General features: G+C 51.8%; 1 pseudogene; it reads right to left on the minus strand.

Moving 5' to 3' along the window:
• Window positions 1-824: 824 nt before the first annotated feature.
• LOC116269534 lies at window positions 825-12491 on the minus strand (annotated as a pseudogene).
• Between the last annotated feature and the right edge of the window lie 1015 nt (window positions 12492-13506).

The raw sequence follows: 13506 nt of genomic DNA on the forward strand, positions 1-13506 counted from the left end.
TTTATCTGGTCAACCAGTGATGGACACTTAGATTGGTTCTATAACTTTGCTATTGTGAATAGTGCTGAGATAAATGTAAAAGTACAGGTGTCTTTTTTTATATAATGATTTCTTTTCCTTTGGATCGATACCCAGTAATTGGATTACTGAGTAACATGGTAGTTCTATTTTTAGTTCTTTGAAAAATCTCCAAGCTGATTTCCATAGACATTGAATTAATTTACATTCCCACCATCAGTGTATGAATGTTTCATTTTCTCTACATCCACACCTACATCTGTTGTTTTTTAACTTTTTAAAAATAGCCATTCTGACTGGTGTAAGATGATATTTCAGTGTGGTGTTAATTTGCCTTTCTCTAATAATTAGTAATGTTGAGAATTTTTTCATGTGTTTGCTGCTTTTGAGAAATGTGTGTTCATATCTTTTGCTCAGTTTTTAATGGAGTTGCTTGCTTTTTTCTGTTTAGTTGTTTGACTTCCTTATATACTCTGGATATTAGTCCTTTGTTGGAAGCATAATTTACAAATATTTTCTCCCATTCTGTAAGTGTATTCTGAGTTTCTTATATTTTGAAGTCTACTTCTCTAGCAAGATTAAGGAAATTTTCCTGAATTATTACCCTAGATATGTTTTCCAGTTTGCTTACTTTTTCTTCTTCTCTCTCAGGAATGTCTATAAGTTATAGGTTTGGTGAAAATCCCATATTTCTTTGTTCTTTTTTAAAATTCATTTTTCTATATTTTTGTCTATGTTAGCAAAAGACCAATCTTCAAGATCTGAAAATTTTTTCTTCTGCTTGGATCATTAAAGCTTTTAACTGTATTTTGAAATTGTTTAAGTGTATTTTTTATTTCCAGAAGTTCTGTTGTTGTTGTTGTTGTTGTTTTAAAGGTATTTATCTCTTCCTTCATTTCCCGGTTTTCATGGTTTCTTTGTGTTAGTTTTCAATTTTCTCTAGGCTCTCATAGACCTTCCCTGCAATCCATACTTTTAATTCTTTGTCTGTAATTTTGGGGTTTTCATTTTTGTTGGGGATCTTTGCTAGAGACCTAGTGTGATTATTCAATGTTGTCGCAACATTCAGATCTTTCATGGTGCTAGAATTTTTACACTGGTTTCTTCTTATCTGGAGAAGCTGACACTTCTTATATTCGAATTTATTTTCATTTATGTGGGATATTTTCTCTGTTATCTCCCCCTTCTCCCGCCTTGAGGGTGTCACTGTAGAGTTTGTTGGTAGGGGTTTTGGACTTCCTTCTGCAGCCCTGTGCACTTCTGTTTTATATTGGGCCATGCAGTTCAACCTGCAGGCCAGTAGGTGGCACTTACAAATAAGAGCTGGCTTACTTGACTTATATATCACTCACCTCTTTCCTGTGTTAGGGAGCCCCTTTTCGGTCCATGGGGGTCCCAGCTCGGCAGACTTTACTCTCCTCTCCTGTCTGTGATTCCTGTCATGTCTCTGGTGAATTTCAGTGTGCTCTCTTAAAGGATCTATTTGAAGTATTAGTATTTACTCACTGTTTTGATGCCTGAGAGGTGTTTACTACTGGCTGGGGCATAAGCCCATGGGTATATTTGACCTTTGCTCACTGAGGTGCTCTCTATTGTTTCAGGTGATGGACTGGACAGCGGAATGCCAGGTGCCCTGAGCTTCCTGCTCAGAGCAGATTGGGAGGGTGGAAGAGAGGATGCACCTGGGCAGAGCTGGAACCCTGGCATTCCCACAAATACCCCCAGTGATAAGCACAGGCACCAGCCCTGATGGGGGTGTCTGGGGGAGCGCCTGATGAAATGCACAGAGGCCTCTGTGGTTGATGAGGGGGCTGCACTGGCTCCATATCCTAGATAGGCAGGAATGCAGTCAGCTTCCCTATCACACCTCTGTTCTGGGGCTGGTGTTTCTCAGTACAGATGCACACTGTGGTCTATCTCCAGGCCACAGTGTGGCTGAGAGACATGAAAAATGCCTGTCCTGTGTGCCTCTCTGCAGGAATGGCTTCAGGGTAGAAGATCTTCACTCAGCCCAATGCAGGCAGTTGTATGGCGCGCCTGTTCTCCAATGTGGTAATGTTCTCCATGTGGTAATGCCGCTGCCTCATGGGGAGACGGGGAACGGCTCTGCCTATCAGCCATGTGGGTGGGAGTCATCATGGTGGTGTTGGCTGCTTGGGTGGGCCCAAACTCAGGCCCAAGGAGGAGTCAGGTGCCAACGATGTTGGACTGGGCTAGGTAATTCCCAAACTCCCACAGGTCTCAGTGACCCACTAGATGGCATGTAGGAGTCCTGATGTGACTGGACCAGAATCCAGCCAGCCCAGAGTTCAGGTGCTGGCTGTGATGGGGAGGGGTGGGCTGGTCCCCTGGAGCCTGAGAACAGATCACAGGACTCTGGGGGCTGGGCATTCCCAAGGGCTCCAGGCCACAGCTGCAATGTTCAGGCATAGCAGGGTGGCTGTGCTGTGCACCTTTCACTCAGGAAGGCAGGACCCTTCAGCTGGGGCAATGAGCGATGGCAGTTGTTGGGCTCATGGCCCACTCACACTTTTCGCCCAAAGCTGGATTTTGCTGTTAGGAGCTCAGGAAGGTACCTGAACTTCCTGTTCCCTCCCTGGCCTGGGGCAGCAGAGGCAAGCCTGTGGTGGAAAGGGTTAATGGGCAGCCTCTGGGAGTTAGGCTCTCAGAAGAACACTGAGCTGTGGCTGTCATGGTCAGGCAGGGGTGGGTGGTGGCACTGGCAGCCTGTCACCAAAGCAGGCAAGTCCCGTTTGGCAGAGAGGAGCAGCAGAGGGAAGCCATGCAGAGCATCGTCTACCCACTCCTCCTTACCACAGCTGTGGTATCTGTCTTTGGGGCACATGAAAGTGCCCAGTTCCCCTCCATGGTGGGCAGCAGTGACTGCACCAGGCGGATCAGGGATGAAAAGCCTGTGGGATCCATGTAGGCTTGAGCAGTGCCTCTGCACCATCTCCAGCAGGCTCCCTGTGTTCATCTGGAGGCCTGGGGGCGATGAGGGGGGCTCCCTGTGGCTAGGATTGCAAAGGTCCATGGTGGAGGTGTGAAATTTCAGGGTTCTCTCACTCACTCACCTCTTCCCTGTGTTACGGAGCCCTTTGTGGCTCCTTGGGGTTCCCAGCTCGGCAGGCTTCCCTCTCCTCTGCTGTCTGATTCCTGTCATGTTTCTGGTGAATTTCAGTGTGCTCTCCTAGAGGATCTATTTGAAGTGTTAGTATTTACTCACTATTTTGATGCCTGAGAGGTGCCAACTAACTACTTCTACTCCTGGGCTGCCATTGTTCCATTGCCCCTCCTTGGAGGGGTGTAGCATACTTTCAGAAAACAACTCTCACATCAGAGCTGCTTATTCCTTACTTATGACTATAAGAACACACATTTCTGAGAGTCTACTGGATGTCACGTAAAGCACCCCTGTAGAGCTGGAATGAGCCAGAGCAGGTGAGGCTATGAGTAGCCCCACGTGGAACAACAAAGCTCACATGAAGCCAGGGCACTTCTCACCCCTGGGATGGCACAGAGAAGGTCCAGGCCTCCAGGGACACTGCAGGCCTCCACTGGTCATTCAGGGACCTCAATATGCAGGGGAAGCTCTGCCAGGCAAGAGCATTCTTTTGAGATCAGCTTCTAGTCAGCCAGACAGAAGGAGCAGGGCTAGACTGGGTGACAGGCATGTGCACCTGCCACTGCCATGAGCTCAGACACAGCCTGCTGAGCTGCAGGGGAGGCTACAATTTAGTAGCCGTGCATCCAAGAAGGAGTTGGGGATAGATTTGTGGACAGTGCCCAGTCCCTGCTAGGGTGCCAATCACTGAGGGCAAGGACCCTGGAGCTTTAGCTCTCCTACTGGTTTCCCCAACCTACTAGGGAAGGCTCCCTTGATGGCAAGACCCTGGTGGGACTTTTGGAGGCAAATGTGCACACCTGGTCTGCACACCTGTATTAGCTGAACCTCTTATAGAGGCTTGGAAACAGACTGGAGAGGAAAATGTACATGTAGAAGGTTTATTTTGTTAGGGAGTCCTCTGGGGAGCACCACGGTGAGGGAGAGAATAAAGGCAGGAACCAGACCCACATAGGATGTGCTACAGCGAACATCTCCAATCAATGGGAAAATAAATGGCTATTTATTTGTAGGAAAGTGTTATTTAAGGCACTTTTCTTGCGGTCCTGAAACTCCAACTGTCAACCCACAAGCCCTAGCAAAGAGGCATGGAGGTGATTGGGACAGGGATTGCCTAGTGACAAGGTGAGCCCTTAGATCCCCCACCCCACACCCACCACCAGGGGCTCGAGCCTCCGTGAGAGGAGGCATCAGGTGGGTCGAAGTGTAGGAAAGTGTAGGAGGGCTGGGCTGGGCTTTAGCAGCTGAGTCTTCTGACTGTAGCCCAGAGCCCTGTGCACTTCCCCAGGTGGCCCCCTTCCGCAGTTGGGAGCTGAACCACCAGGCCCTCCCAGATGGCTGCTTCACGGTGAAGCTGCCTTAGTGCAGCACTCTGATCATTTATCATTAAAGTGGGCACAGCCAGAACTCCCAGAGTTCAATGGGGCCTTGATACATCCTAAGTGTCTACTCTGTGCTAGACCCTTGGTCCTAGGAGGTGGGGACGTCACATCAGAACACTGGGGAGTTTTCTCAACTTTGTTTTATCCTCCTTGGGAATGTGCACTGATCGCCACGGGTGAATTGTTTTAGACTCACTAATATTTTGTGAGCTTGGCTTGCTTTCTTCACATTGGATAGATTAGGAAATTACAGGTCTGAGAATTTATAGCAACTTGCTTAACATCCCACAACTTTTAAGCGGAAGAACCAGGAGTCAATGCAGAGCAGCTGTCTGCAGAGGTGTACTGGGCACTCGGCTCCTGTCCCCAAATGCAGAACCTGCAGCCAGGAGTGGGGATATGGGGGAAGTATCCACCCACCTCTCACAGAGGCTCACAGCCTACAGCATGTCCCCAGCCTCCTGCCAGGTCATCACTGGAGCCTGAAGGAACCCCTCCACCTGGCTGGCCAGTGGACCCAGCTCTGGGCTGGGCCGAGGCTCCCTCACCACTGCTGGTTGGGTGGACTGTCCTCCTGGGCTATTCCTGAGCTTGCTGCTCAGCCCCTCCCTCCAATCCCTCAGCTCAGGTCTCCAAGCCTGGGCTAGTGGCTTGGACTCTAGGAGCCTCCCCTAGACTCCCACCAGGCGTGGCTGCAGGACTCCTCTGCGTGCACACATACACAACCACACATCCATAAGCCTGTGTTGAAGCTTGTGGGCCTACACAAAGCTGTGGTCTTCATGCAGTTCCCCTGACCTCTTCTGTGAACACCAGAATTCCCTGAGTAGGCCCAGCATGTAGAGGAAGACAGCGTGGCAGAAGGGAACTCCATGTCTCACCAGGATTCCCTGAGTAGGCTCAGCATGTAGAGGGAGACAGAGGGGCAGAAGGGAACTCTGTGTCTCAAGCACTGCCTAGTGTTTCTGCCTGCGCCATGCTGGGTAATTTGCATACCTGGTCAGGTATCTATTGAAATATTCATTCTGTTTTGTGTTCTCCCTTTTTTTTTTTTTTTTTTAATGGCATTGAGATTTTTTATTTACCTACCTTCCTGCTTTCTTTTAACTTTATAAATATTATTTAAACATTATAAACCAAATTACTCTCTTTTTGACCCAGGGTTGTGATAGGAACCATCTCGTTACAAAGTAGTGGCCAATCTATGCCTGCTTTTATGCTTTTCTGGCCCTTCTCAACCTCTGGCTGTCACTTCTCTGTTCTTTCTCAGTTGTCCTTAACAGTATATTCTAACCCCTGTAAAACAGGGACTGAAAGTACCAACCTCATTGTTATGAGGTTTAAGAGAAGGCCCAGCACTAAGCCAAGGCTCTCAGGAAAATTGAAACAGTTCCTCCTTGCCCTTCAGTACAGCTCCTTCTGTCAGGGGCTGAGGAACCACTGAACCTGTAAACCGAGCACACGGTATAAGTCCACAGGCCAGGTGAAGGCCTAGATGGTAAAGTACATGGGCTTTGTGACTCCACTACCAACTTCAGGCTAAGGGAGGACTGACTTAGTGAGCAGTTCCAAGACCACTGAGCTCACAGTTCCCTGTGGCTGTCTCCCTTACACCTCCACTGTGACCAGGGCTTGAGGAGGGGCCTCACAGTTCCCCTGACACACTTGGAATAGTATGAGGGTGCAACTGAAGCCAAAAACTGAGTGACCAGCCCTGAGGAGTCGATGGGGGATGCTGACAAACCAGTCACAAAATTGGTGCTATTTGCTCTTAAGAAGGAGAGGCAGAGCCTGGGCAAGAACAGCAGCTGGAAGGTGAAACACACGTCTGACTCTCAGTAGTGGTAGTGATCACACATGAAGGGGCCATCAGGGGACATGTCCCAGGTACTGGGCCTGCTTCTCAGTCAGCTTGGTCAATTTCACGTTCAGCTTGCCCAGGTGGGCTTCAGCCACTGCCTCATCCAGCTTCTTGGACAGGACATGAACCCCAATGGGGTACTTCTCTGGGTGGGTTCGCAGCTCAATCTCTGCAGTCACCTGGTTGATGAAGGAGTCACTCGTCACAAAGCCAGGGTGGCCCATGGCACAACCCAGGCTGACCAGCTGACCCTCAGCCAGCAGGATGGTGCGGCGCCCATTCTTCAGCCAGTACCCGGCCACCTGGTGCTTGATGGTCACCTTCTCCAAGTGTTCTCGCTGAGCCACTTGACATCGATCTCCACATCAAAGTGTCCAGTGTTACACATGATGGCATCATCCTTCACCTGTTCAAAGTGCTGGCCAAGGACGATGTTGCCACAGCCTGTGGTGGTGATAAAGGTGTTGCCCTCCTAACATGCTTCGTCCATGGTGGTCGCCTCATAGCCCTCCATGGCAGCCTGCAGTGCATTGACAGGGTCGATCTTGGTGATGATGACGTGGGCCCCAAAACCCCACAGGCCTGGACACAGCCCTGGCCAATGTTGCTGTAGCCTGCTACCTCTGCTACCTTGCTGGCAATCATCACCTCTGTGGTCCACTTGATGCCATCTATGAGGGACTCCCAGCAGCCATAGAGCTTGTCAAACTTGCTCTTGGTGATGGAGTCATTGACATTAATGGCAGGCACCTTCAAGATCCCACTGACCAGCATCCTGTGTGGGTTGTGGACCCCTCTTGGTCTCCTCGGAAGTGCCTCAGATGCCCAGCAAGAGCTGTGAGTACTTCATGTGGAAGAGGTTGGTGAGGTCGTTGCCATCCTCCAGAATAATGTTGAGGGCCCGTCCTTGAATTACAGTGACTGCTCGATGCACCAGAGGTACTCCTTATCCTTTCGCCCTTCCAGGCATGTACTGGAATGCCAGCCTTGGCAATGGCAGTCAACACATGGTCCTGGGTGAGGAAGATGTTGCTGCTGGGGCACCCAGGATGATGAGGGTCTCAATGTGGATGACGGTCTCCATGGTCGTATGCAGGCAGCTGGCGATGCCTGCTGCCTGCGATGCGGGTGCCCTCTAGTGGCTTGGAGGCTGAGCACAGCTCTGGCATGTGCATCAGGCCTGGCATCTCATTCTCCACAATGTTCAGGGCCTTGTGTCCCCAGGAGGCCAGGCCAATGTCAGTAACTTTGTAGGGCAGTTTGTCAGACAGGCTGGCGACACTTGTGATGGAGACGGGTGAAGGGGCCTGGGCCTTGGTTTGAGGACAGGCACTTGGCAGGTGGCTTTGGGCAGGGTCTCTGTGTGTGTGTGTGTGTGTGCGCACGTGCGTGCGTGCGTGCACACGTATGTTTTCTATTTTACATTTCAAGCAGATAGCCAGGCCCTTGATATTGCACAGGTACTTGCAGTGTGTATTAGCCAGAGTTATCCAGAGAAATAGATCCAACAGGATATATACAGGTATATGTAAGAGGAGATTTATTATAGGAATTGGCTCAGGTGGTTATGGAGACTGAGAAGTCCCGCAGTTTGCTATCTGCAAGCTAGAGAAACAAGAATGTCAGTGGTGTGACTCAGTCTGAGTCTGAAGGCCCAAGAATTAGAGGGGCGGGGGTGTGGCAATGGTGTAAGTCCAAATGCTATGACCTGAAAGTTAGTGTCCCCTAAAGATTCATATGTTGAAATCCTAAACCCTAAGGGATGGTATGAGGAAGTGGGGGTATGGGGAGGTGATTAGGTCACCAGGGCGGAGCCTCATGGATGGAATTAGTGCCTTTATAAAAGAGGCTCCAGAGGGCTGCCTCCCTCCTTCCACGGTGGGAGGACACAGGAGACATTGTTGGCCAAAAGATGCTAAAGATGAACCAGAGAGCTGACTCTCACCAGAAACCCAATCTGCCTTGACTTAACTATCAAGAATTCCATTTTTAAATTATGAATCTTTTAGATGAACCACAAACCTTGCAAAAATTTTACAGACCACTTGAGAATATGGCCCCAGCTTGGGGAGTTCACTTCTATCAGCTGGAGAATTTCCGTGGAAAGTGTAAGAAAGCCTGCCTTAGGGTCCATATGGGAGATCACAGCCTGAGCCTGGCTACAGGCTGTGCGGAGGCAGGACCCAAGAGGAGACAACAGAAGGACAGGGCTGTAGTGACTGTAGGTTGCCAGCTCATGATCACAAGAGCAGCCAGGTCTTAGCAGGACCAGACATTGGAAAACCCACAGGACCCCTGCTTGGGGTCTCCTTCAGGTTGCCCTGCTCCCTGGGCCATGTGGCCTCAGCTCTGCTCCCTTCTCCTCACCTCTGCCTCTCTGTGTACTTGGCTGTTGCAAGTAGCCCTGCAGTCTGCGGTTGCTCGTCCTCTCTTCAGAGACCCCATGGCCACGTTGCTGGGGAGAGATTCTGATCCCATAGTCTGGGTCAAGCTGTGCATGCCTGATCTGACCACCAAGGTCATATCATACAATCAGGGCTGCTGCTGGACCATGCACAGGGTATGGGGAAGTTTGAGGGTGTGGCAGTGGGTGGAGCAGGTGCCCTCAAAGTTGTCTCCAGCATGTAGAGGAGCCTGCCCATCTGTCTCCCCATGAGTGGCCCCTGTCACCTTGCTTCCTTCACTCCTGCTCCCGATGCTTCCACGAAGCTGAGCCACATGAGCAAGTGAGCATCCCTCTGCCGCCCTCACTGCCTCAGCACCACCCCTTCCATCAGGCCCCACTCCCGCCTGCTGCCCGCAGCCTACCCAGTGAGCTCAGCTCGGAGACCAGGGCTGGGCCTGGGCAGAGGGAATGAGGGAGTCCCATGCCTTATGTGCAGGAAACGTAGGTCTGGGCTGTTAACAGCAAAGCCTTTGCATTTGTCCACTAGGCTGTTAACAGCAAAGCCATTGTATTTGTCCACTAGGGGCCAGAACAAAGTTCCACACACTGAGTGACAAAAACCAGACACTTTTCCTGAGAATTCTGCAGGCTGCAAGTCCAAGGTCAAGGTGTGGGGGTCGTTTCCTCTGGGTCTCATGGAGCCAGGTTTGCTGACGGCCGCCTTCCTCCTGTGTCCTCCCATGCTGTTCCCTCCGCGCATGTCTGTTTCCTAAACTGTTCCTGTAAGGACACCAGTTGTACTGGATTAGGGCGCACCCTAATGACCTCGTTTAACCTTTACAAATCCTCTCCAAACACAGTACAGCTGCATCCTGAGGAACCAGGGGTTGGGACTTTAATATATAAATTTTGGGGAGGACACAATTCAGTGCATGCCAGGCCTTATCAGCAGCACTACCCTCCCTAAGTGGTAATTTCTAAAAGACAATGGGCTCTGGGGAAAGACTCCAACACGTTTTGAAGCCAAAAGGCCCCAGTTCTGGCTGGACTGCATCGTTGAGGGTAGTTTGGGGGCCACAGACCCCTGGCCTCTGCAGAGACCACAGCTGTCCAGAGTGAATGAGATTCCGTACAGCCCCCCCTACCCAGCACACCCAGGGGCTCCTCTGTGGCTGCTCCTGCAGGATGAGCTCCGGGCATTTGATGTCATGATGGGTCAGGACCCTATGGCTCAGGCCAGCCTGTGACACTGGAGGGGACCTTGGAATCTCGTCATTTCCTCTGATGAGTGAGGAACCAGGGTAGACCATGTGGGTGTGGGTGTCCTCGTTGTTCTGGGGCAGTGAACCCCTGCTCATGATCCCTGTGGAGGTTCTGGGGCTCCAGGGACATCCAGGCCAGAATGCCCAGCAGTTCAGCTCATGAGTCCAAAGGTAACCTGGGGGTCTCAAACTCATGGATACAATCATTGCAACCAGAAATTTTGGTCCTTTCTTCCCTATATCCCTGTTTCTGTGGGTGGGTGTGGGCATCCCAGGAGGAAAACTCTTGTTCAGAGAGCAGATGGCCCTGGAGGTGTTTGTTTGACAGCTGGGACTCCATGAAGGGGAGGGTGGCCCAAGCTCAGGCTGTCTCAGAAACGGGAAGGAACAAAGTCTGCAGAAACTCTAACCTGAGGCCCAGGGACAGCAGGCACAGGGGCTGAGAGGCATCTCTCATTGACCCTCCCCCCAGGGTCTTCCTGCCTTGGTGGCCTCAGACTTCAGTGACCAGGGGCCTCCCTGAGGACTGGGATGAAGATGAGAAGGGGGTGGTGTGCCAGTCCATTGTTCCAGGAGGCACATGTGTTACATTTGTTTACTAGGCCGATGGTACAAACTGATTTTAAAACAATGTTTGCGGAGTCACGGAACAAATACCACGGAGCAGCACCTAGCACAGAAGAAGGCCCCTGCCCTGGGCATCTGTGGGAAACCAGGGCCCCAGGTCCGCAGTGACTGGTGCAGAAACTCTGAGCTGAGGAGCTAACACTATACCCATCTGCACCTGAGCGAACCCGCCAGGCTCCAGCAAAACCAAACAGGAAACTCTCCCCGGGAGACACCGTCCTCATCCAGGGGAACCAGGATTCTCGTGGAAAATCATTTCCTACTGAAGAGGCGCTCAGAGGAAAAACTCCCAGGTGTCTCCCCAAAGAGAGGAGCGGATACAAGAAACAAGGAGATTCAAGGCCCAGAGAGTAAAGAGAATAGAGTGATCTAAAAGGAACATTGTAATAAGGGTGTATAAAGTGTTCAAAAAAGATAAAGGAATAAAACTATATGACCAGGACAGCTAATTATGACAAATGCAGAGTTTTAAAAGGACCGAAGTTCTAAGATTCATTAATGAGAAATGAAGCACAAACACAGAGTTTAAGACAAAAAGTGGAATAACTCCAAAGACAGACCTGAGCCACACCCGTGCTGCGGCGCTGCTGACCAAGGCGGAAACCAGAAACGGGACGCTGTGCGCAAGGAGCAGATGAGGAGTGTCTAGCACGACAGCTCACTCCAGCATCCTCAGCTCACTACTTTGGGGGAGGCAACCACTGAACTCCCTCTGATTTTTCTCATTCCTACTGGATGCTGATGCTTAGGGAATGCAGACCCCAGCCCACCAACTTCTAAGCAAAGCCAGCAATGAGGGGAGCTCCCTGCTTGCTGGAAGGGGAGTCCCTCCCCCCTGCCCAGACTAGGGACTTCCAAGATGCACTGGCCAGGTCTTGTGCCCTTGATCCTTAGCACAGCCCTGAGGGTGGTGATTCCCCACTTAGGCATCTGGTTGGACAATGGATGGGCTTCGCTGAGGGCTGGCAGCCTTGTTGAACGCGTTCTTCCAGAGAGCGGGAGTAAGGGTCCAAACGGTCCTCTCAGTAGCCCCCTGCTACGTGCACCTGCCTGCTCTCCTAGGGTTCTGCTGGGGACCCCAGTGGGGGCAAAGCTCAAGCCCGGGATGGATGGGGGAAGGTCTCTGGGCACAGGTGGAGAATGTGAAATAACATGAATCCAGAACTTGCCATGTGCCAAGCAGGATGCTGAGCACATCTAAACCCCGAAGGACCTAACCATACTTATATGCTAGGAGGGGAGGCACAGAGAATTCCAGCGTGTGCACACGGTCAGGACTGGATGGGCCCCTGGGTCCTGGCTGAGCCCTGCTGTCCTTCCGTTCTCCAGTGCTCCCGCCTTCCAGCACTGGGCGGCAGGTGCGGGCAGGCTGCCCCACACATCGGCCTGCCCCAGGCTGCCCTTGCACTAGATGTTTCTGCTTACGGGACTCTAGGGGCCTCTCCCCAAACTACTCAGGACCCCAGCAGCTCACTGGACCCTCTAGCTAGGTGGTGGCCCCAGAGGGCTTTTGTGGTCTGACCTCAGTAAACACAGGTGATGGGAAGATGGTGTGGGGAAGTTGTGGGTTTGGCCTGAATTGTACTCCCTCTGCTCTGCCTTGTTGCTTGGTTTCTAAGGTGGATGAGGGATGAGGAAGAGGAGAGAGGAATGGGGTGAGGAGGCAAAGTATTTTCCAGTAGAGAGAGACCAGCTGTGAGAGCTGTGTGTCCATCTTCCTGCATGTTCAGCGTGGGGTGTGTGAATGCGTGTGTGTGCATGTGTGTGCACATGTGTGTGTGGTGTGTGTGCACATGTGTGTGGTGTGTGTGCATGTGTGTGCTTGTGTGTGCATGTGTGTGGTGTGTGTGCATATGTGCGTATGTGTGTCTGTGTGATGTGTGTTTGTGTGTGTTTGTGTGTGTGTGGCGGTGCATGTGTGGGGGGGGTGTGTGTGTGTGTGGTGAGTGCGAGTGTCTCTGGGAGGTGCTGGGATCGTGGGGATGCAGCGAGTTGCCATTCTGACTCTCCTTTGTGGGCCCCTCATCTCCACAGGCCTCAGAGTGCTTCACTACATTTATCTCATCTCCCTATATCTAGCAAGGGGCCCCAAAGAGGAAGAGTTAGGGTGGGAGGTGGTGAATGGGTGTCACCCGCTCTGGCTGTTTCTCTGGCTTCTCAGGGCCACGTGCTTCCTCTCCAGCTTGAGAACTCGACTGTCCTTCATCACCTACTGCACGGAGGGCAGCATCGTCCTGCAGCTCACACTCACACCAGTCAGGGGAGTGCTGCTTTGAGCCCCCAAGGGAGGCCTGAGGGGCTGGGCCAGAGGGAACTCCAGGGAGCTGAGGGGCGCCCTGCGACCTTGGTTGGGAGCCTGACAGCACACATGGCAGGGTGGTCAGGACACCACTCGTGCTGTGTCTCGACCGATGTCTGTGTGTCACTGGGCCAAATCTTCACCTGGTGTCACTGAGGGTCCAAGAGGAGGCGGCTGGGCCTTGAGTACTCAAGGGCCCTCTCCCTACCATGCCTAAAGCAAGGAGTCCAGGAAAGGTCTCACTTAGCCCCTGCACAGGGTGGGGTCAGCGTGATGTTCCCGCCCTGAAATCTGTGGTGCTCCCTCAGGCCCCAGGTGTGCAGGCCGTGCACTCAGCCAGGCCCTCCCTGATGTAAGGTGTAAGCGGAGCCACAAGGCTGCCTGAAGACACCCTGTCTTGTGCCTGAGCTGGGCACCCAGGCCTGGATGCCTCCTTCAGGGCTGCTCAACCCTCGGGGTCTCTCCCCTCTGTCTTCTGTGTGCCTGTGGCAGGCAGGACACCCACAGGGGCAGGGCCAGGACTCGGGTGCGGCAGGCGAGTCACCAA

The sequence above is a fragment of the Papio anubis genome, chromosome 11 (genome assembly GCF_008728515.1).
Source record: "Papio anubis isolate 15944 chromosome 11, Panubis1.0, whole genome shotgun sequence".
Classification (NCBI taxonomy): domain Eukaryota; kingdom Metazoa; phylum Chordata; class Mammalia; order Primates; family Cercopithecidae; genus Papio; species Papio anubis.